This window comes from Schistocerca americana, chromosome 5 (genome assembly GCF_021461395.2).
Source record: "Schistocerca americana isolate TAMUIC-IGC-003095 chromosome 5, iqSchAmer2.1, whole genome shotgun sequence".
In the NCBI taxonomy this organism is placed as follows: domain Eukaryota; kingdom Metazoa; phylum Arthropoda; class Insecta; order Orthoptera; family Acrididae; genus Schistocerca; species Schistocerca americana.
The window spans coordinates 281,047,541-281,071,483 of NC_060123.1; positions in this window are offsets into that span (position 1 = coordinate 281,047,541).

The window sequence follows — 23,943 nt, forward strand, 5'->3', positions numbered from 1 at the left end:
GCTAGCTTTGTTTCCCTCGACTTCCAGAACTGTGTCTGGCACCCTGAGCTCCTCTTTGAACACCAGATCTATGCTCTCCCAATGAATTTCGTCCATCTCGTTGCTTCCTTCCTCTCCCATCGTCCCTCCTATGTCACTATCCACAATACCAACTCCTGTACTTTCTGCCCCACTACCTGAGTGCCTGAAGACTCCATCCCTTCCCCTCTTCTCTATCTCCTGTATATTGCTGATATGCCCTACCTCCCCCACCTGTTCACCTTCTCCAATTAGCTGATTATGCCACCTTCCTGGCCCTTTATCCTACCGTTCATCAGTCCCAAAGTACCCATCACACCCACCTAGACCAGTTCACTGCCTGGTGCAACGAGCAGCTCCTTCGCATCAACCCTCCCAAGACCCAGGCAATTATCATAGGTCGTACCACCCACTCCTTCCAGCTCCACGATTTTTACCCCACCACTTATGGTCATCCTATTCACCTCACCCCTACCCTGAAATACCTTGGCCTCACCCTCGACCGTCACCTCACTTGGACTCCCCATCTCCTTATGATCCAACACAAAACTCACAACAGACTCCACCTCCTGAAACTCCTGTCTGATTGGATATTGCGACTGATTCTTCCACCATCCTTCACACCTACATGACTTTGATCCATCCCATCCTTTGGTATGCCAGCATTGCTTGGATTACCACCCCTCCCAGGTTCTAAAAATCCCTCTAAATCCGCAAACGCCATGCACTCTGCCTCATCTTCGATATCCGCCTTCCGTCTCCCACTCAAATCCTCTACAGCCTCAGCCCCTTCCCCAATCTTCTTCTTTTCCTCAAACACATCTGTACCGTGCACATCGTCTGCTGACTTGATCCACCCCATGGTGTCTTCTATCCTCTCCACCCCCAGCCTGTTGCCGTGCCTTTACCATTGTGTTCCGCCCTCTATCCATCTCCACACCCTCCACCTCCTTTCCCAATGCAGCTTCCAGCGCCTATCCCTCCCAGATGATGAGCTTCGCCCTGATCTTTGCACTCCTACCAACTCTAACCCCATCTCCCCCCTCCTACACCTCAATGCTCCCTTTCCCCTCCCCTTGCCTTCCTCTGAGCTGTTTTCCTCCCTCCTTTCCCATGTCCCCCATCTGTGTCTCTGTGCTCCTCCTGCCTTGCCTTCCCTCTTCATCCCCCAACCTGGCCAACTCCTGCCTCACCTCTTGGTGTACCCCCCTGCCCCCCTTTCCCTTTCCTCACACCCCCTCCAGCCCTCTCTCACTGCACCATCCTCCCCTCTTTTTCCCTCTTCTCAGGCCTCCAGTACCTTGGCAGTTCCCTACCAGCAGTTTTTATTTTTTGTGTGTGCTCCATACCGTCCAGTTGTTTTTTAAGTGTCTCTCGCTCTGTGTGTGTTTTATAGTGTGACCGACTTTTAACTTGTGTGTATGTGCCTCCAGTGTATTTTAAGTCCCTCACAAATCGCCAGCTGTGTTATTTGAACTTGATGTCGACTTTTTTTAACTGTCCGCCAATTACCGTCCCCATGTTAGTGTGTATTTTAACTTCCATTGTCTCCATTTACTGTGTTTTTATATTCCCCTTTTTCCGCCCTTCTTTATGAATAAGTTCTCATTTTTATTTTTTGCACTGCCACTCGGCTGAAGAGTGGTGGATAATGCCACTGCCAGCCCTCCCCTGCCCATGTGGGGCTGGGACATAAAATTACAATAAAGGAAAAAAGTTCATAGCACAGTTGTAGTAGTGAAAGTATACTAAATTTCCATAGCGTACGAGCGACGTAAAACAGACGGAAGACATGCAGAGAACGGAACGTGAAATGCGTTTACCAGTTATCGTGAACGTTCAATAAGTGGCTAACTGGGAATTGAAAGTCATTGTTCTGCTCGAAAGTAAGTGGGTACGATTTGACAAAGCGAGAATCTGACCAAGAAGAGCCATACAGTCCATGGAATAACTGATTAAAGATCGCTTGCAGTTTTGGAATTAAATAAATACGTTTGGTGTGCAAAGACGAATCACTTGTAATGCACTGCGTTGCTTACACAATTCGTTTTCCGTGTACAAAAATTTGTACGTATAAGAGTTTGTGATCTCTCTCTCTCTCTCTCTCTCTCTCTCTCTCTCTAGTGGTGCTCAAACGCAAAAGCGATAAATACTCGTCAGTATAAGGATCAGACTACGACAATTTACCTGCCATAAAGTAACTGAACTGGTTTTATTTTCAGCTTACCTGTATATGTTAAATGGTTTTATTTCTAATCATAGTTAAAGAAAGCAAAACTGTTGTGAGAGTGTAGATTGTGTCGAGAGTTGAACGTGCTTCGTTGGGAGTACAGTTACTGTAACACTCGTTTCCAATTAATGTGTGAAGATTGAGCTAGTAAAGAAGGATGGAGAACCTATCAGCAGCTAAAGGACTCGGGTGAAATATATAGCAGACTTCATGTTTAGAGTCAGTGCTGCTATTTAACAGTGTTTGTAGTACAAACATTCGTTTTAGAGACTTCTACCAAAATGAATTGTAATACAATCATTAATAGAAAACAACATGACAACTATGACTGAGAAATGCATGTGTGTAGATGATTAGGTATACTGACGAGGTATATCGTCAGAAGTTTGTTGACCAGTAGAAGTGTGAATGATGTATGTTAGAAGCCAGTATAAAACTGGGGTACTTAACTAATTCGCTCATCATACTGCAACACTAAAAGTTATCGTTCCAAGTGGTGCAGTGTGTACTTTTCTTTCAGTGTTTGCTATTGAGACACAATTTCTATTACAGGATTATCTAGTCATAATGCACCTTAGGAATTCGACCAAGCCCAGAATTTCAACATCCATTTGGCTACTGCGGTCAATTACTTTCATCTGTACTTTTATATGTAAAATGGTTCTGGCTTCGGCTAACAAGCACTTTCTCCTGAATTTTGTTATTTAATGTTAACTACTACTGTTACTAAAAAAGCACAGCTAAGTTGTAAAAAATGGGGTGATTGGCGTTTACACCACAAAGTAATTATTATTGTGGATAGACACGTTTACGCAGTCCCCCACCCACGGGCAATGCTTCTTATTATTATTGTCAGTCCAAATTGCACACAGCTCGTTCCTACATGGAATGGTACCAAAATGGGAGCAGTCTAAAGAACACTGTCAAAAAAATTTGAAAAACGGGCCTGTAGTCTGTACAGTGACGCTTCCACATGATTTCGGTAGAAATCCTGGAATAATTATGCGCGCAGCCTACATGTTCGGGAACGGTCAGTGACCTGCACGGCCGGAAGCGGTCATTTGTAGGCCACCGGGACGGAGTTTTCCGCGGATTAGCGGCCAGGGCGCACGCAGCGCTAAATCAGCCACCGCCGCTCCCCTGCGATTACTGCGGCCAGAAATGTGTGTTCGTGCGCCGGGGAACGCCCTGCGCACAGCGTTCCCACACTCGGCCGTGTCCCAGTATTGCTCTACACTCTCCTAATACAATGCTCGCAGGCAACACTACAACACCAGGAAGGATAGCAAATAACAAAATTATATTGATTACACAGACGACGGGCTGGTCAATAAGTAATGCAGCACTTTTCTTTCTCGGCCAGTTTCAGTTGAAAAATACGGAATTTGCTGTGAGATATAGTGGAATATTCCCGATTCAGCTGCTTTAGTTTCGCGAAGTACCGATAGGTGGCAGCACTATACGCAGCCATCAAAATGGCGTCTGCAACGGACGTGCGTACTGGAATACGAAATACAAAATGAAGAACGGGTATATCTAAAGAAATTTAAGATTTTCATTTTTTTTCATCAGTCAAAGGGAATATCTAACGAAATTTAAAATTTTCGTTTCTTTTTTTTTCCGTTAACCAATTGCTGGAGTGCAGCTCTATGTACTGCACAGAAGAGTCACATATACGCAATGGAACATGATTTCGCTCGCTGTTGACTATGTTGAAATATGTAGATTGTACATACCTAGTAGAGTTGTTCCCTTTCTGGAAAGAAGGGAATGTAGATGTTTTTTTGTGGTAGGCGTGAATGCTATGAATTTATGAAATGGAGCAGTGCGTCTAGACGTTTTTCCATCCAAGTGGTGAACTCGGATGATACTCTAGCGTTCAAGAAATGGTGGCTCACGCACCATAAAAAAGTGTGTCTGTCAGATGAAACGGCGGAAGGAGGTATTCCCAAGAAATATAAAATTGATTTTCCAACTGTCCAAGTTGAAGCATATTGAATGTGAATCAGATATGAAACGGATGATTGTTCCTGATGAGCATATTGATGGACTATACGAAGGATATTCGGAAAGTACGGAACGATCGGTAGCGAAATGGAAACCACAGTGAAAATCCAATGAAGTTTTGCACAGTTTTTTTGATAACGTCTCTAGTACGGCCATCGATTGCGTTACGTTGTTCTTTTTAGTTCTGAGAACACATGGAGCACATAAAGATACCTAGAACAATAGTGCATCCCGCCAAGTGCGAGGCCCTGGTGAGAAATTTCGGCTGAAGCTATGCAGCCAACATTACATAACTGTCATGCGTTTTCTTCTTCAAGACAATTCACAGCCGCATTCTGTAGGGACAATGAAGATGGTCCTGCATCGTTTTCAATTGGAAATGTTTGATTACCCACAATAGAGCCCGTTATTGTCTCCCTCTGAGTTTCATCTCTGCTCACATGAACCTCTGGTTATGAAGACTACATTTTGGCACAACATTTTGGCACAACGAGCTGCAGGCCAGTGTAGAGAATTGGCGGAGAGCACTGGCAGCTGCCTTCTATAACGAGGGTATTGGAAAGTTAGTACAACGCTACGACAAACGTCTAAGTCGGATCGGAGACAATGGAGATAAGTAGCTGGATGTTTTAGCTAACTGTTGCAAATAAAACAGTTTTGATTTTCACTGTGGTTTCCATTTCGCGACTTATCGTTCCTTACTTTCCAAATAGCCCCCGCAGTAGAAAAAGTTTCTGGTAGCTTAATGTTTATTTCATTACCGTTTTTAAAATTACTATGATCGTAAAAGTGTTACTTCGCGGAAAAAAGCAGTACGTATAACGAACAGTAACTGCCTGATATATCACATGTCGGAGTAGCTTTCCTTTCAGTTTTATGACAAAACACGATTGCGAAGCTGTAGAAAAATTTTATAGACAACGTTTGTGTTTCAGACTATGAAGTTTTTGTGCCTATTGAACGTTTTCACATTTGTTGCATCCGTCCTACTTCCGTGAATGCGTGATTACATTTGTAGGTGATCTGGGAGTGCACAAGTTCTGAACTTTAGTATACAGAAGTGTCACCTTCGGTAGCGGTAACGGCTCTAACCTGGTGCGACAGAGCCATCTCTTACGTCTTTCTGTTAACATCGACCTTGGTGAGTTCTTCAGTCGTACCGCCTGGCCTGAGGTGACGTATAATGTTCCTCAGCAGAAAAAAGTAACTCTATACGAACAGGCCTTGTGAACGCTCGATGGCGTCGACCGACTGCCTAGTCGTCCTCAGCCTATAGGCTAGGATGTAGATATGGAGGGGTATGTGTTCCGCACACAGTTTACGTAACCGGAGCCGCCCCTCAGTTAGCCACTAGACGTCAGCAGCGTGTATAGAGTTACTTAAGTCTTATACACGTAAAGTGAGTTAATTTCATTACGACAGTAACTACTAAATTAAGAAAAATTCTTGTGTAAAATATATGTTCTACATTGTCACTTAGAGTACACTAATTGTAGAATTTTAGAACATGTTTTTTCTTCGCGTATCATCTCATTTCTGGAAACCCAGAATCTACTCTGTAGGAATCACCACGGATTCCGGAAACAGCGATCGTGTGAGACGCAACTCGCTCTATTTGTTCATGAGACCCAGAAAATATTAGATACAGGCTCCCAGGCAGATGCCATTTTCCTTGACTTCCGGAAGGCGTTCGATACAGTTCCGCACTGTCGCCTGATAAACAATGTAAGAGCCTACGGAATATCAGACCAGCTGCGTGGCTAGATTGAAGAGATCTTGGCAAACAGAACACAGCATGTTGATCTCAATGGAGAGACGTCTACAGACGTTAAAGTAACCTCTGAAGTGCCACACGGGAGTGTTATCGGACCATTGCTTTTCACAATATATATAAATGACCTAGTAGATAGTGTCGGAAGTTCCATGCGGCTTTTCGTGGATGATGCTGTAGTATACAGAGAAGTTGTAGCATTAGAAAATTGCAGCGAAATGCAGGAAGATCTGCAGCGGATAGGCACTTGGTGCAGGGAGTGGCAACTGACCCTTAACAGAGACAAATGTAATGTATTGCGAATACATAGAAAGAAGGATTCTTTATTGTATAATTATATAATAGCGGAACAAACACTGGTAGCAGTTACTTCTGTAAAATATCTGGGAGATTGCGTGCGGAACGATTTGAATTGGAATGATCATATAAAATTAATTGTTGGTAAGGTGGGTGCCAGGTTGAGATTCATTGGGAGAGTCCTTAGAAAATGTAGTCCATCAGCAAAGGAGGTGGCTTACAAAACACTCGTTCGAACTATACTTGAGTATTGCCCATCAGTCTGGGATCCGTACCAGGTCGGGATGACAGAGGAGATAGAGAAGATCCAAAGAAGAGCAGCGCGTTTCGTCACAGGGTTATTTGGTAAGCGTGATAGCGTTACGGAGATGTTTAGCAAACTCAAGTGGCAGACTCTGTAAGACAGGCGCTCTGCATCGCGGTGTAGCTTGCTGTCCAGGTTTCGAGAGGGTGCGTTTCTGGATGAGGTATCGAATGTATTGCTTCCCCCTACTTATTCCCCCTCGAGGAGATCACGAATGTAAAATTAGAGAGATTCGAGCGCGCACGGAGCCTTTCCGGCAGTCGTTCTTCCCGCGAACCATACGCGACTGGAACAGGAAAGGGAGGTAATGACAGTGGCACGTAAAGTGCCTTCCGCCACACACCGTTGGGTGGCTTGTGAAGTATAAATGTAGATGTAGATGTACACTAATTTTGCTACAAAGTTCGTCCTAACACACAGATCCAGAAATCAAAACACTAAAATAAGCACAGCTTGTACTAACACTTTCACACTTGCATCATACACTCTCTTTCTAGAGATCAAGATGTCACCTCACCATACGCTACTGAAAGAACAGCGTGCCTAATCAGTTAATAACCAGTCTGTAAAATACACGCCGTGTTTAATGGTTTTGAATGCTCTCTCAAATTCCACGCAGCTCATCAAGTTTAATACTCTGAAAGTTCACAGTTACGACTGCACAGCACGCCACGCACAATCATCACGAAACTATTCGAGCTGCAGGTTACATTACCTCATATCACAAGACCTGACCACAGACTGCTCATAACTATCTCACGAAAGTCCTCTCCCGGTACCAAAGCGAGCGAAAGATCTCTTTTCTGGTTGGTCAAACAACACATTATTCAATCAGTTTCTTGTTTCAATACACTGTACCCAGTACACTCCCTCTTTCGATAAGACCCAATTCTGAAATCAACTTGTACGATAATATAAGTTAATACATTCCAAGGAACCAATGAAATCAACTTAACCCCGTTTTTATCGTCTGAAATAGTGGAAGCTGGCTATTTTAACATTTTTATATTCCCCCAAATATACAGGAAGTTCATTTTAACTGAAGACATTGAAATACGTCGGAAACTACACGCCGTACCAAAAAGTTATAATTTCAATTTGTTTGTCTCGGAGAAGGCACCCAATGATATCACAAACAACCCGCCACCCCGCCCAGTGCGTGGTTGGCGGGTTGGCGAGTGGACAACTTGGAAATCTTCAATGGGAACCCCCGTTTTTTATTGCAGATTACGATTCCACGGCAAAATTTATACATGTTTTGTCTAAAGCATTTCCTTCGTCTCGCCACAGATGACACTGTAACCGTAGAAATAGGAATGGCTACACATCGTAATTTACGCCATGCGACTCAATCGCCCTGGGATATCGAGTGGCTGAAAAGTGGTTCAAATGACTGTGAGCACTATGGGACTTAACATCTGAGGTCATCAGTCCCCTAGAACTTACAACTAATTAAACCTAACTAACCTAAGGACATCACACACACCCATGCAGGAGGCAGATTCGAACCTGCAACCGTAGCGGTCGCGCGGTTCCAGACTGAAGCGCCTAGGACCGCGCGGCCACACTGGCTGGCTATCGAGTGGCATGTGGGACCCCACTTCCATGCTGCGAGGGTGGGACATGCCTGTATTTCGTGTCTTTTAACGGGAAACCCCATTCGCAACGTTGTATTCCTCTGACATAGCCAACAGGGGAACACTCGACGCCCCAATGTGGCTACATTTGCAGTTAGAGTAAATGTTCAAACATAGTACCGTCAACGTCAGTGCACTTGGTGATCCGCTTTTCAAATAACCGTACGCAGGACAGAAGCATGTCTTTGGGAATGTCAGCTCAGGCGTTTCTGATGCTGTCGACCATGTTTTTACGGCCTGCTGGCACTTGCGGGCAAGCCTTATCTTTTAAACATCCCCACTGGAAGAAATCCGACGACGTCAAATCCGGCAACCTAGCAGACCAACAAATACGGGCACCTCTGCCAATCCACCGACCAGTGTAAACACGGTGTAATACTGCCCGTGATTCAGTTGCGTTATGCGCTGGGTAACCCTCATGTTGAAACGACATACGTTGTCGAACGTCCAGAGCAACATCCAGCAGTAGTACCGGTAGTTTCTGTTCCAAAAACGTTCGATATTTGCGTCCATTAAACGTGCAGTCGATAAAATAAGGACCAATGGGTTTGTTCCCCATGATGCCACACTATACGTTAACCGACCAAGGACGTTAACTGTCAACTTGCCGTAATCAGTGGGGATTGTCTCTACTCCAGTAATACATGTTATGCCGGTTATCGCTACCATTGTTTGCGAAAGTTGACTCATCAGAAAATAATACCTCGGGTTGTCTGCGCTTGTTGACATGCCCATTCATGAAGCACTAGCCGGTTATGGAAATCGCGTCATAAAGTTCTTGTGCAGTGACACGTGGTGTGGATGGCACTTATGACGACGCAGTACTGTGACAATACTACGTACGGGCATACCGGAATCGCGGTGCAATTGTCGAGTGCTTATCTATTGGTTGTGGTGTACTGCCGCAAGGACAGCTATTTCATTAGCTTCTCCTGTCACACGTTTGCTTCGTTTCCTTTTGCCGGTCTGTACGCTGCCAGCAGATATTAAGTCGTTCACAACTTTGTAAAAGAACAAACGTGAGCGAGCTTTCTCTGGAAGACGCTCGGCGTATAAGGCAACAGCAAACTCAACGTTTCTCCTACATTCTCCGTAAATAATTTTTTTTTCTTCTGAGGTTGCAACATTAATCTTCCATTTCCATGTCTGTTCTATAAGTGATAGGTAGTAGTGCTTCTTAATCATCGATAGCTGACACATACGATATTATCGGTAGTAATTATGGTAACTATCGCTATATCAATTAACTATCGATCATTTTGTGCAGTTATTTCAAATAAAAATTAACTTTTTTAAGAACTTCTTATTGTTTAAAATACAACAGTATAAGATATGCAAATCTTGTTTTATAAAATGTAAGGTGTTTAATAACTGACCTTTAGTATGTTGTTTAAAATACAACATAACAAGATATGCAAGTTTTGATTTATAAAAAGTAAGGTACTTAAATTCTTCTCCTATAGTCTGTTGTATTTTTCATTAATTATTTCCCCTACCTTGGAGAAAATTGTCTGCAGGGACTGAAATCGCTGGACAGCACAAATAGTTAGTGGCCGTTACATGCAACATTCTATTAGATGTTGGACAATATTCTAATACACAAGCCTGCTTGTCTATTACAGGTTTCTCGAAATACTGACATAGGCCAGTTGTGGAATCAGTGACTGATGTAACGATATCGACGTTACGCTTTTGCTGACTAGGCAAAAAAGTATATCACCTGATTTCAAACTGGTCGACGTGTAAGGAGACGTTACGCACTGCTCATGGATGCTTCTATACCAGTATTATTCTTTGTGTTGATGAAATGATAGCAGCTTACTCTTTCTGAAGTCATTGTAGAGCATTGTCTGCCTCTTGAAACGTTCTCAAACAAACTTTTTAAACCTAGGATCTAATAATGGCGCATGCCTTTTAACAATCCAAGTGTTAAATGGTTTCAGTCTTTCATTGACTGATTTAACCGAGGAATCCGGAACACTTCATGCCTCATTAATTGTTAATCTGCTTTCCAAGTCTGACAACTTTTCAGAAATACGTCTTATAAGAGATGTAATTAAGGAAGCAGTGAGGTACGCAGCACCTGAGTTTGTTGTTGTTGCTACTTCAGAAGGTTCAAGAAGACCTATTATCTCTCGTAGAGCTAAGTAATTTTCTGCTGTGGGAGAAGGCGGTGCTTTTGAACTTTCATTGATCGCAATCGCAAGCTCCCTTCGTACTTCCAAAATTCTTTTGAGCATGTAGCATGAGTTGTTCCATCGAGGTAGCACCTCTTGTATCAATTTCCGTTCTCTTTTGTTTGCTCTTTTCTGAGCATTGAGCTGTTTGTCACTGGCTAGTGTAGAGTTGTGAAAGAAAGTCACAGTAGCCTTCGTTTTCAATAAAAATTCGAAAAATGCATCTAAGGAGGTTGCGCAGAAAGTAATGCATAGCATTTTTTTCTTCAACAATTCTTTATTGAATATAATGAGAATTACACACACGAAAGAATGGTATTTCATCTACACACCCTATTTTCCCACGTAATCTCCATCCAGTTCTATGGATTTCCTGCCCCGCGAAACAAGGGCGTGTATGCCCTGTTGGTACGAAAGCTTGTCCTGGTGGCGGAGCCACTGTTTCACTATGTAAATCACCTCCTCATCGTCCTCAAAATGCCTTCCGCGAATAGCATCCTTTAACGGCCCAAACAAGTGAAATCCGAGGGGGCTACGTCAGGTGTATCAGGTGCGACAGCCGTGGATGGCCTCCGCGACCGCTGCAAATCTTGGAGTTCCACCGAACGGCCTTTTGATGACCTCACCCTCCGTGCCCAGTGACTAACTGCGATTCTGCCGAGAGCAGATTCCCATAGACTTTGCACAATCGTTTGTGAATATTCCCCAGAGTTTCTTTCTCTGCAGTGAGAAATTCAGTGACAGCAGGTTACTTGTTACATACGTACATCACCTACAGACGACAGTTTGAAACAGTCCTTCAGCTACGCTATCTGTTGGAAGTGATGGAAACGTGGCACACTCACTCAGAAGACTTCAAATAATACCTACGTAACGTTTCGCATTCGTAGCATTGTTTCCGGCCGAGAAAAAAAATGCGGTGCATTACTTTCTGGACAACCCTCGTACTTCTAAACAATCGTGTACTGAAGCAGAGGCACACAGTAGTCAGTCACAATAACATTAGTTTTTATTACGCTTGCAAAACTAGATTTTGGCTGTAAACAGCCAGTTTAAGTGCATTTCAGTGTATTTTCCAAAAGACTCGCTGCAGTTTACATTACCATCACCATTGATGGTGGCGTGAACTGCCGCTTCAGAGAAGCGGCAACAGTGCTTGCACATCGAGGAGCAGTTCAGTCTAGATTTGCGACACTGCTGTGCATCCTGTTTTCGCATGTGCAGGATACCATCTTCAGAAGTATATATGGTGCCGAATCTTTCTTCATCATGACGGGAAACAAACCTGAATCGTTTTTCTTCCAGCCCCAGTGGCGTGGAACAGTTTTCTCCCACAGCAAAGATTGCACTTGATGGTAGGATTTTAATGAGTGTCACCTTGCTGCGTCCGATGTTGGCGGTAGCCTTCCATGTTTGAAAGATTTTCTCGGGCAGACTTTAGAAAAAGCTCGTACCGGAGCTCGTCCAGTCACGCCGTTGGTGTTCCAAAACAGTGCTAAAATCACCTGTTCTCCTGCCTGTGATATTAAATTTTGAGAGACGGAGGGTTTAACAAATTCAGCGGCTTGCACTTTCAAGTGTGGCTGTTGCTCCATAAGGCTTAGTAACTTCCCTCTTCCTCGGCCAAAAAGAAGAGGATGTGGTATCACATCCTGTGAAGACGTGGTTGAAAAGGGCAAATGCTAATTTCCCTCTTCCCAGTTAATGGAAGTTCAAGTTGTTGCTGTTGCTTCCTCGACTCGTTAGGAGAACAAGCACGCCAATATCCTCGCTTACGATTGCCACAGAGTCGGACTCAGCAACTTTGGAAATAGCCGTCCTCACAACTAATAAATCCGCGTCTTCTTCTGTCTGTAGCGCTTAAATACTTCCATCCTCAAATTTCCTCATGAGCGTCAAAATCAATTGGCTCTTGTTGCTCTTATTTGCGAGAAACTTCTCCTGTGCGACTGCAGCATTTGTATCTTCATCATAAATGAAATCTGATGAAGAACCTGGTGTCTTGAAAAGACCAAATTTTTCTGGAGACTTGGCTTCCCTTTGTGGAAGCGTCACCTTCGTACACAAAAATTCAGAAGTTGAACGTCTTCTTTCCTGATCAATGTGCTTGTCAGACTCCAAAGCCGTCCAGAGAGCAACTGCCCGGACTAGTCTCATGGAATGGAAATTATTCAACCCGTCAATCGTCCAGATGCTGGTTATGTTAGGACGTCTCAAATAGCAAAGCTTCCATGTATGCAGCTGCGAATCGAACTGCACTTAGAGTGTCGACAATAATGCTGGATCTGAATCCTTTGCACATGAATGTGCTTAGCCGAGTCAAAAGTGAAGATAGAAATGACCTTGGTCTTACTGCAGAAATCACTACATGTGACAAAGCTACACACTTCTTTTTCCATTTATCTAGCGTTTATCGTTTGTTTTTCAAAATCAACGACTCAATGAAATGGCGCAGTGGTTCAGCGACAACTGGTGGGACATCTGGCAAGAAACAGTCAGGAGGTAGGGGGTGGGCAGGGGGGCGGAAGGGGGTGTTAGATGTATCACCTGTGTACGGATATCCTAACGAAGTACTCGTATATCTGCAGCAGCGCGCACAATTCTCAGACGTTCTTGTTGAGGATCTGATAGCTTGCTCTGATAGAAACTATCAGACAGTATCTTATAGCCTGTATTTTTGAAACACACTATTGTGCTCGTTTTATGTCTGTCGACGGCCATTATTTCTTTACCATACTTCCGGAAGAGTCAGATTTTTATTTATAGAAATGAGATGTTAAGCCACTCATGATTTGGTCCTTTAACTCCTGCAAAGTAATCTGGCGCTGTTCTGATGGTTCGACGTAGGAAGAAATCATTTCCATTGCTTCATCTATCTTTATGGATCCAGGACTTCCTTGTGTTTCTCCATTGCTGACTGGGCTGTGGAAATTACTGTGACAAAATCTATGACCCTGAGCGTCTTTGGCACAAATGATCACGTGTACGTTTCAATAATCGAGTTTCAGCAACCCTAATAACAAGATCCGTTAATTCGAGTTTCATCACTTTACGAACAATATTTTGCTTTGCCTAGGGAAGTCTGCTAAGTTACTTCCGATTAGCATCAATTTCCTCGCTACAATAACAGGAACGTTTGTTAAAATCAAATACCCTCTCGTACGATTCGACGCTGATGGTGCATCGCCTTTTGCCAAAGACAATCCAGTTGGTTTTGAACTGTTGTACGTCTTCCGAAAAGCACTGTGCACTTCGACTTCAGCCAGGCCAGTTAATTACTTATGATGTGCTGCGATTTTCCAATCTTTACTGGACTGTAGTAGCGTTTCCAGACCTTTATATTTCACTTTGACCACATCGCCATCTGTCAATTGCCGTCGCATATAAAACACACCTTCATACGATATGGAGCGCTGATCTTAAACTGACCGCACAACGAAAGTAAACTCAAACGAGGAACGAGAATTTTACAAGACATACGGAGTTTTCAAAGCGTCCCTCGCACAACACAGGAAGATTGGGCGCGGCAGCTAATGGAAACAATACCAAAGGAACTGAGAGGATGGCAGCTTCGGCTGTTTACATGTCAATCGAGGGAGATCTATAGATACCTCTACACCAGAAGATGGGGCAGATTTGTGTCATCCTATTGGATATGTCATTTAATTGAATAACTTTGACTCACAAAAAAGATGAAATTACTTTGGATTTAAAGTGTATAGTTCCCAAAACTAAATGCTTTTGTAACATGAAATTTCATGCTCTACAACTTTATAACGTGATATTTTTCATATGGAGAAGTCGATTTTGAGTTACAGGCGTTGGAGCCTACTTTTTAGCAAGTTGGTAAAAATGAACGAACTTTGATAACTGATTACGGCCAAACGGCTGCATCGATTTTGGCATTTAAGTGGGTCACTCGATGCAAAATTTAAAGATCTTTCATTTTGAAACAGGTAACATTTTCAGAGTGATGCATATTATCGGAGTAATAGGCGAAAACCTGAAAAAGTGCCAAATTTTCTTCGTTTTTTTGTCTAAAAGAAGTTGTTCCCAGGGTTTCGAAGGTAGAAAACTTGACTCAATATACCCGCAACTACATAAAAAAACGCCAAAAGTAAAACCTACCTCATTTTCTGCAAGCAAAGGGCCTTTTTGTGATGCCGTTAATGGACTGTGTTAAGGTTGGTAGTGTACGCTAACAGAACACAAACCGCACGACGGCTTCAGTTTCTGTCGACAAGAGGGGTAGAGAGGGGGCGAGGAGGTGAAGCTGCCAAGTAAAACTTAACAAGATGTACCAACTTGACTTGTGCCAGCTTGTACTAATCACAAGAATGAACCAACACTAAGCATGGCATTGACAAGTTAAAGACGAAAACATTTTAAAAAATGTTCCTTACGCATGCTATAAATTCTGCGTCGTGACTACCTGCATTTTTGTCACTTTTGATATGGGTGAAACCTATTTTCCGTCTATTATGCAGCGGCAAGTCAATGCCAATATGTCTTCATTTGCGTTGCCTGTACACATGACCGTTGTACTCGTAACACTCAAAAATTACATTCTGTAAGGGGCTTTTCAAATTTATTTTCTATCCTCTCATATAGTTTAGGGTCAGTGAACATTTAAGTGTGGTTTTATCTGGCAACTCATATCTGCTGTCTAAGGCATGAACAAATTTTTTTCAAATCTTACTGGTCGGAAGCAATCATTTGTGCATGAAGAGAATCATGTTTTTTTTTTTTCAAAAAAAAGAAAAGAAAAAGACTGGCATCATACATCTGACTTTCGCTGAAATAATTTTTTTTATATAGCTTCTCGATTTTTTTTTTTTTTTTTTTTTTGGTTGCACGTTTTACACTTGATTTAGTTCACAAGTTGGTCCTTCACCTTTCAGTTCCGTTACTAATCCATGGTTCCCTAGTATTTCACCATGCTTTATTTTTAAGTGGTCTCTTGAAATGGTCGTATTCCCTGAATGTTTATATTCCTTGTTCGAGATGATACACTTCACAAACTGGTTATTATCTCCCACTTTCTTGAAAAAATTCGACACAGGTGATTGATTTTTACGATTCATTCTCAAAACAATAGCAAAGAACTCTATTTATGCACATCCCACATAAACAATCTTGAGACTATCGGTGGCGAGCGAGAAGTACTGATCGTTTCATGTCGGCTCATGTCGGCATCATTCGGGACACTTCATGGTGACTGTGCTATTTGTCTCACCGGTGGTAATGACTGCTATTCAACGTTGTGGCACTATAGTAGCGATAAAAACGAATAATCCTTTCGTCGTGTGACATTTAAATAATGAAATGAGTGACGGAGAAGCCATCGCTGGAACATTGAGGTCACCTGCTACCATACCCTGAAGAGCAAGAAGATTTACGGGCAGCATTCTTCCTCGTAGCATTCGAAAAATTATAAATCAGGTCGCAGAATGCTTTAAACCCGAAAAAATAAAAATGGTGACCTAATTCCACTTATTCACAAGTTTCAAACAGGGGGTTTCAACAATACCGAGCAAGAGCTTAAGAAATATCTATAGCATTATGAGTTTTTACAGAAACATTCCCGGGCATTCACCGTCAACTGTTGGCAAGGAGAAATTAGTTTTGCCTCACATCCACTGAAACATTCACATTTCGTCCTCATTACTCATAAATATGCGTAGCGATACTGTGAAAGTCGATAGCACGTAAATTCAGCTATATATTTTAATGATTATGTCCTGACATCACACAAACGAAGAACTTGACACTCGACAGGTTGTGATTTTACTACGTTCAGTTTTGTGCGAACTGGAGCATCCTTGATGGAACGAGCTCCGCTAATCGAACACAACACAGGCAGCAGACATATGAAACGACACTTGTGCTTCGAGAAAAGTAGAAGTGACAAAGGGGAGTTGGGGTTGCGTCGATTTTTTGTATTTTCGAATCACCTAATACGTTAACATGCACAATTGAAGACACTTGTAGGTACAATGAAGATTCAGAAACAGAAAAGGACAATAGCGGGTGTGTGTTATCAATAACGATAATATGCGTATTTATTTTAAAATATTTATGCAGCAGAGTCAAAAACGCTCAACAAATCTTTAAAATGTCAGTTTTCCTCTACTAGCTACTTTCTATTCGAACAGCCTTATTACTTGTGTATTCTTTGTTCCAAATAAGTATGCTCACATATATGAATATGACAGTCTGTATAATGCGCATTCATGAAAGCATGTTATTTACGTGCGCAATTTGTAGCACAAGCGTCTGATCGCCACGAGATACGCACGACGATGAGCTGTCTGTCATCACTGGAAGAAAATTAAGAAAATTGCCTCTCACACGTCCACTACCCTATAGCGGCCAATCTACTAACAATAAACGATTATAAACAGCATAGGCTGACTAAGGCGCCATCATATCTGATGTTGATTAAACACCTCCATACAATATACTTACCCACTGCACACCACTCGCCATGGAGGTAACAGTAACCGACAACTGTTCGCGCGACAATTAAAGAAGAATTGCATTATAACCGATCTGACTGCCGATAGATAAACCAGACTATCGATACTGACGAGAGAGCAGACTCTATTGACTAACAGATAGTTTATATATGTGTAAGTAACGCTAGTAGATAGGTGTGTAGGCAATAAACACTGCGTAAGTATCGTAAAGTTTTGAGAAACCTCTCTCTGTTCTATGTCTGCACGAGACGTGAGCTTCCGTCGCAGTGTATTGCCTGTTATGATATGTTGCAGTTCGCGCTGCACAACAGCGGAGGCGCTTCTAGTAGTCTCGTGTTCGATACGTTGGAGGCATACAACGCCGTGAATGGGGTTTCCAGTTATAAGTAATGAAATACCGACCTGTCCCACCTTCGCAGCATGGACGTGGAGTCCCACGCGCCACTGGCTATTCAAGGGTCATTGAGTAGCATGTTGAAAATTACGATTGTGCATCCATTTCTATGTCTCCGGCTACAGCGCCATCTGTGACGAAACGAAGAAAATGCGTCGGACAAAATGTATGCAGATCTAGCCGTAGAGTCATAATCTGTATTAACAAACGAGGGTTCCCATTGAAGATTTCAAAGCTGCCTCCCGCCACTTACACACACGGTGGAGTGGCGGGTCGATTGTGGTATCTTTGGATGTCCCCATCCGGAACAAGAAAAGTAGGTCTTTTTTGATCCGATGTGAAGTTTTCGAGATATTTCTATGTCTTTAGCTAAATGAACACAATGTATGCCACATATCAAAGTTGCACAATAAGATTCCCATGCTCGCTTACCCATAGTTATTTACAATTCCAACGACTCACGCCTCACATTCATGTCACATTCACCCTTCATTCATTCAGTCATGACAATACATTAAAATCTAGATTACAGCAGTTGTCTGAAACTGAAACTATTACATATATTTTCGCTTTTTAATCACTATTCTGTTTATTCAGTTATTTTGTAATCAAGCACTCAGTTAAAGTTCTTCACTGCCATTAACCAATAATTTGTGATGGAAAGTAATACAATTTGGATTTCAGATAATTTTATGTATTCCAGAAGTTGCTTCAGATTTTAAAACAGAAATTCGTGCTTTTGTTTACTATTATCATTACCAAAGTTTGTATAAAGTTTCACAATAACTGAGTTACTAGAAATGTCTTTAATAACCATCCGATTCATGTACGAGATTACGAACGCAGGAAAACCAGGTTTTCCGCTTAGATAAGGCGAGAATGAAGTGGCTTGAAGCAGCACGAAAAATACCCTCTCAAGTCTGTCACCACCTGGAACCTCCTTTCCGTACGGCAGGTGGCACAGCTACAACGCTGGGAGGAGGCTACACTCTGAGAGAGAGAGAGAGAGAGAGAGAGAGAGAGAGAGACAGAGAGAGAAAGACGCTCCTCGAAAGAGTCATTTGAATAGGAACGGAATCGGTAGATGTGATGTACATCATCAAAATTCCAGGATGGTTTTTTGTCTGTATGTGTACATCACATCTACCAAATTTTTTCCCATTCGGATCATTTCTTTGCGGTATGTTGTTTTTCCGGCTTAGAGTGTATTAGGTAAAAAGTTTTGATTCTTTCGTTACTTATAGCCGCATATGTCACTTTCATATTGAAATGCTTATCTTTGCGTTAATGACCTTTGTTACTGTGATATTTCGAAACTGTGTTGTTCACCACAATGAAGAATAGGAGTCCGTATCAGCTCATTTTTGATGCATGTTAGGTCACTGCATTGCAGCGTATGAAATGCAGATAACGTATCAAATTTTTCTTTAGAATTGGGAGAAGGAATATCTCTAATATTGACAAAATTGATTTCATTAATTACAGTCCCATCTGTCTTCACACACTGCAATAGTGTGAGAGTGAACTTTGAGATATAAAGTGTCTCTGGCCGACAGTAGATTTATTTTGTAAGTCGTAAGTTTTTCACCTGGTTTCTTGTTATCTCCATCTACGTAAACATGGCCAATCTGTAACTGACAATTAATTACGATATTGGAGTACCTGTGTTACTCTGATTAGGATGCAAAGTTCCTTTGGACATGCATGCATGTCCAAAGGAACAGGTACTGCGGCAACCACAGCTGTTACAAAGCACGTCAAATGAATTCGCAATTGCGAATAAGGACTATCATCGGATGTAGAATGGAATGACGACAGTGACAATTTGTGCCGGACGGATGGCTTTTTGGGGTGGGGGTGAGTTGTGCTCGGATAGGCAATGGGAAGGCGACCACTCGCGATAAACGGGAGATCCGGGTTCTGGACCCGGTCCAACACAAATTTTCGCTGTCGTCATTCCATTCTACAGCTGAAGGTAGTCCTTACTCGTAATTGTGAAATCAACCTTTTCTCTAAAGGTTCTATTTTTGAACAGTACGTGGGAATAGCAAACATCTAAACCCTCCCATGCGAAGTCTCATTTCCCTTATTTTAATTCGATGATTATTTCTTCCATTTAGGTGAGAGCAAATTAAATATTTTCGCATTCGGTGGAGAAAGTTGGTGACTGAAATTTCGTGAAAATATGTCGCCGCAACGAAAAACCTTTTTTTTATTGATTGCCATCTTTTAAGTGACATCCTCCCCTCTATTTTGACATAATGTGAAACGAGCTGCCTTTCTCTGAAATTTTTCGAAGTCCTCCCCCTATCCTACCTCGTAAGAATCTCAACGGATTCCTTTTTGTTATAATGTGGGTGACATCACACTTTTTATTATTTGGAATTAACTGCAACTTTTCACACCATGCAGATACCTTGTCTAAACCATTTCACAGTTGGTTATGATCTTCTGATGACTTTACTAGACGGTAAACCACAGCGTTGCCCGGAAACAGTCTAAGACGGCTACTCAGATTTTCTCCTAAATTGGTTACACAGATTAGGAACAGCAGAGGGATTTTAACACTTCCTTGGAGAACACCAGATATCACTTCTGTTTCATTCGATGACTTCCAGTCAGTTAATACGAAATGTGAACTTTATGATGGGAATCGTGATTCCTGCATCTTTTGCTACCTTGTGGTAATCTTTCCACCTTTCATCCAACATCTTTAATCCTCTGTTCGGCATGGTCTTGTCTGTGTTCGTCTCTACTATTTCTTTCATCCATTCCTTCCTACGTCAAGTTATCTGTATGCCGTAGCTGATGTCCTAAGAACCCGTTCCTTCTTCTGACAAGGATCGTCCCTAGATTTCTTTCCTCATGTATTAGTGCTTCATCTTTCCAGTTGATTATTAAAATTCTAAGATAGCTCCACATTTCAAAGCCTTTCAGGTTCTTATTCCCGACATTTCCGACGGTCTATGTTCCACGTCGGAAGCAGTAACCTTTCAGGATCTTCTACCTCACTTTTATATGCAAATCTGACGCCAGTCGATATCTTCTGCTAAAGAAAGCTCTCTTTCTGAGCCAAGCTACCTCTGATATCTTCGATTCTTCGTCCATCCTGTGTATTCTTCGTTCCTCTGTTGAACAATTTTTCTGCTTTTTCCACTACTGTGTCATTCCCAGTTTTTTTATGTTGTGTATGTCTTCATTCTATTTTACTCTCCTCTTTATAACCATCATCTTTGTTGTGTTTATGCTTTAGCCCTATTCTGTGCTAAGAATCATGTCTACTTCTTTCAAAAATCTTTCAAGCTTTCCTTACATCCAACGACAAAGATTGTATCATCGGCGAATGTTATCTTTGACACCTGATCGCCTAGCACTTTCACCGTTCTTCCAAAAATTTCCCTTCCGTGTCTTCATTTCTTCTTCCACGTGTTAGTTGGAAAACTGCAGTGGATGGTGGTTTTACTGTCACACACCCAGTAACGTGCCAGCATATCTGACATGCGGTGTCAAACCGGGTCGGCACCCGGTAGAACCTCTATATTCGTCGCCACGTTAACAATTAGTGGTAACTCATTTTACTGAAAATCTAAATTTTTTACCTAGTGCCCTGAATGTACTCATTCGCCCTTAAGCGTTCAAATAAATTAGATTACAATTTCTTCGAGATTAATCCAGCACCGCCCAAACTTGAGAAAGTATTTCTACTCAGCTATAGTCGGAAGAACTCTGTCCTAAAATATCTCCAAGCCGTTATAAAATAGCATAACTCCTTGGAAATCAATTCGAACTACAAAAACAATATTGCTTTAATTGGATTTATTAAATAGTGATGGGCCACGAAGTCAGAAACGCTGCGGCGAGAATCAGGCGAAATATTCGTCTCAAATGTTTAAGAGAAACCTAGAAATATCGAACGGAAGGCCTACGTAGCAAGATTTTAATGCATGAGGGGTTTGTTTCGTATCTCTTCCTCGTTGTTACACCACCTGCTAGACAGAAGATGTGACTTACGGTTTCAAACTAGTTTTTCACGTGCAAATGACTGAATTAATTCCTAACATACAGACCAATACAATTCCTTTATTACGTCTTCCGTGAGTGACAATCACTGAAAACGTAAATTCCCCTATCACACTATCTTGAAAAAGTTAATTTCATATCCGTTTTTATTTAAGTTTTATGTTCAAGGGATGTGTCTCCGCTGTGCAAACACGGACCATCACATTCGCTCGAGTAAGCGAAGAAGCAACAAACCAATAAAGTTTTTGTACGCAGCGGACGTCCTGCTTTATAGCGCAGTAAACAAGTGCCTGGAATTGGCGCAACTGGCCGTAAAAACTTAACTACACATTTAGAAAACAACGAATAAACAATCACTTTCTGCAAACCTCAAAGTGTTGGCTTTGGTATAGCACATACCACCCACAGAGAAATGTTCATACATTTTCGACGTAAACCATAGTTCCCTAGAAGTTATTGTAGTTGAGTTGGGCACTCACTGTTGGAGAGGACGACAAAAGAAATATAAGTACTACGTAGACAGTCAGCATATGATTTTTCAACCGAATCGTGCACATTACGCTACGGGCAATACGTTCTAAAACAACGACGATGGTAGAAATGCGGTGGACGCAGGAGAGATGATGCAGGCTATACATAGGAAGCTATAGAACATTAGAATTGGATACGTGACCATTTGCATGGCGTGAACGAAACTATAGAACAGAGGGCAGTGTGAATTTGCACTTTGACTGAGATTCATTGACTTTGAGATAGCTTTTCATTTACAAGGGAAGACCACGACGTTGTGATCACGGATTTACTTCAAACTTTGAACACCTAAAAAAAAGTAGGTCATTAAAACAATATAGTGTGCAAGTAGTAAGGTGCACTATTCTGGAAATTCCGAGAAAATCGCGAGAGAAGTTTTACGGGTCTGTTATGTACCTGATGTACCTGCGCGAAGATGCTTTACGTCGGAAGTCATTGTAGTTAAGTGGCGCAGCGTGTTCGGTCAGAGGGTTAGCTGCTCTTTATAATAAAAAAATTCAGTGGGCGGATCAACGATAAACTTAAACGGGCGTCATGGAATGTCCGCAACGAACAATAACGAACAAAATGAGATTTAAAATAAAAGTGTTTAGCGTTCGCGCCCTGTAAACGTGCCAAGGGCTAGACGCAGCTTCGAAACACGGTAGCACTTTTTTATATATTTTTTTTCTCCAAACATTGCGATAGTACTTCTCCAATCGCCATTGCATCTGCAGAAATTGTCGGTGACTGCTCTGTTTCAATTAGGTTCGCTTCATGAAGAATAATTTCACAGTACATGAACGCATCTTTAAAGAGATGTTTTGTAACTGCATTATGCGTTGATTCGTCATGACATTCATTCTCTGCATTCATTTTTGTAGTGTAAGTGTAAATTCTGTGATATTCAAATAATTTCCACCTATAATATTCGTTCTTGCTACATTAGCAACGTCTCATCGCTACGCAGGTTAACTGCCAAATGGGGCCTGTCTTTGTATCTGCATTTCGAAGCATTGAGGTCCAAATTAGTTCCGGGTACCTTACCAGATTGCATGAATAAGCGATTTCGCAAATCACGACAGCCATACATTTTTCAGGAAAACTCTACACGTCTTTTCGTTTACTTGTCAATAGTTATATATGTGTTTGTTCTACTAACTAAATTTAGTTAAAACTAGTAAGTAGTCAAATAACATGAAATTCACTAAAACTTCATGCAAATACACGTGTTTTTAATATATTATCACTCAAATATCGTATGAATTAAAAAAAAATATGACAAGTGATGAATAAGCTAGGGACTAAAGATTAAGGTTAGCGGAACTCGAACCCTCACATCATACACGTTGGTCTCAAACGCTAACCACTTCACCACCATGAACTCTAACGTGCAATATCTGCCCACAGGTACCTGAGGTACGTAATAGCTGCCTGAAACTTCTTTTGCGATTTTCTCGGAATTGCGTGAATAGTACACCTCCCTACTTGCACGTTATGTGTTTTTTAATGGCCTCCTAAAGGTGTACAAAGTTTGAAGCAAATCTGTGGTCCCATCGTCGTGGACTCCCCTTTTTAGATTCAAAGAAGTCTACTGACAGTCACTGTGAAACAAGTCATTGATTCAACCAATGTAAATACAGAAACGAATATATGTGAAAATGCTACAATTTGCAGTAGATTTCGTCAGGTTAGCTAGAAATTCAGACCTGAAAAATAAGTCAGGGAGAGAGGTTTAGTGGTCTGATGCGGCCCATCGTCACGAATTCCTTTCCTGCGCCAATCTCTCCATCTCAGCGTCGCAAATTATAACCCTCGTGTACAATATTATTAGCTGGATGTCTTCCAATATCCGTCTTCCTCTACAGCTTTTAGCCTCAAGATTCCTCAAGTACCATGGAAGACGGAAGTTACTCCCTGATGTCTTAACAGACGCCCTATCATCTTGTCACTTCCCCTCGTCAGTCTTTTCCACATATTCCTCCCCCACCTACCCTCTTCCACATTCTGCGGAGAGCGTCCTCATTCCTTACCTTATCAGTTTATCTAATTTTCAAAATTATTCTGTAGCACCACATTTCAAATTCTTTAATTCTCTT